Source organism: Cyprinodon variegatus, unplaced genomic scaffold (assembly GCF_000732505.1).
Source record: "Cyprinodon variegatus isolate N-32 unplaced genomic scaffold, C_variegatus-1.0 Scaffold800, whole genome shotgun sequence".
NCBI classification, from domain to species: Eukaryota; Metazoa; Chordata; class Actinopteri; order Cyprinodontiformes; family Cyprinodontidae; genus Cyprinodon; species Cyprinodon variegatus.
Genome location: NW_015151253.1, coordinates 141,533 through 143,150, shown reverse-complemented (window position 1 = coordinate 143,150; position 1,618 = coordinate 141,533).

The following is a 1,618-nucleotide window of genomic DNA, read 5'->3' as shown; positions in this document are numbered from 1 at the left end:
AAGAGCGCCACCTGGTGGAACGGAGATGAAAATGGCTGGAATTTAGCTTGAGGAGATTACATAAATATGCCGGCAATTTACCCAACATGGCCTTGTATAGAAAAATATACAAGTGAAGTTGTCTACGTAGACTTAGTGACGGCCAGCCTACCAGTTTATACAGCGTACAATGATGAGTACGGGAATAGGAGTTAGTAAGGAAGCGCAGAGCACTATGGTACACAGAATCTAACAGGTGGAGAGTACTAGAGGCAGCATGCATGTAGACAACATAGTCCAAAACACTTAAAAAAGTAGCCTGCACAAGTGTTTTTCTTGTTGACATGTTAAAACTAGTTTTATTTCTAAAATAAAACCCCAGCCGTAGTTTCAGCTTTTTTACAAGTTTTTCAACATGAACTTTGAAAGAAAGTTTGTTGTCCAGCCAAAAACCTAAATACTTATATGAAGAAACATTTTCAATTAAGTCTCCAATTAATGTGTTAATAGTTATATATTATCTGGGGATTGGGAACGAGCCCTTGAAAACGTCATAAATTTGGTTTTCTTAGTATTTAGCACTAACTTAAGGCCATGTGGAGAAACTTGAAGCTGCTGAAAGGTCGACTGAAGGTCATGCATGGCTTGGTTCAGTGAAGAGGCAACTGAATAAATCACTGTGTCATCTGCATAAAGATGCAGTTTAGCAGTTTGCACGTCCTTTCTAATGTTATTTATGAATATAGAAAATAAGATGGGGGCTAAAATCGAACCTTGAGGAACACCCATAGAAATTTCTAAAAAGTCTGATTTAAGACCATCTATAGAAACACATTGCATTCGCTCTGTAAGATAGTTTTTGAACCAAGTAATAGCTGTGTTTCCTATGCCAATGTTGACAAAGTGGATCCAGCAACAAACAGAAACAAGGATGGAAAACTGAAGCAGAAGTACCACATCTGCCAGCCTCCGTCAGTGCTGCTTAGAGTGATTGATTTTTAGCGTGCCACTAAAAAATATGGAAAGACTAAATCACCCTATGAGGGGAAATAAAAGGTTTACTGGAGAAGGTGCATAAAACTTACAATTTGCAGTGAAAATGCTGCTTTACATTAGTTTACATTAGACAATATGCAATACTATCCTCCTCTTCAGACATTGGTAGTGATATGTGAGTGACAGAGCTTTAGCTTTGTGGTTTGCAGCTCACGGCGGGCAGTCTGGCCCCATTCAAAACCGTCCCCTAAACACTAATTCTGAGCACTAACCCTCCGTATGCTTGTTCCCATGGAGGCTCTGCCATAATAAGGGCTGTCCCAAACTACGTAGTGGGTAGGGTGAGTGGAGGATTCAGCCCTTAAATAGCATCAGTGCAGACTGACTGGAATTTGGTAGCAGGTGCGACAGCAAACTAATGATGGAGGACACACCTGCATTTAAATCTCTTGTTTTATTTGACTGTTTCAATGTATTTTACAAGAAAGGGGCAAATATTTGACTTCTTGTCAGCCCAGTGAACAGCTTTTCATGTGTTTGGAAGATAACAGAGCTGACAGATTAATGCAAGCACTCAAACGCCTCATCTAAGGTAAGGGAGAGTGGGAACGGCTGCCACAGGTTTTAGATTTCTATCAGTTTC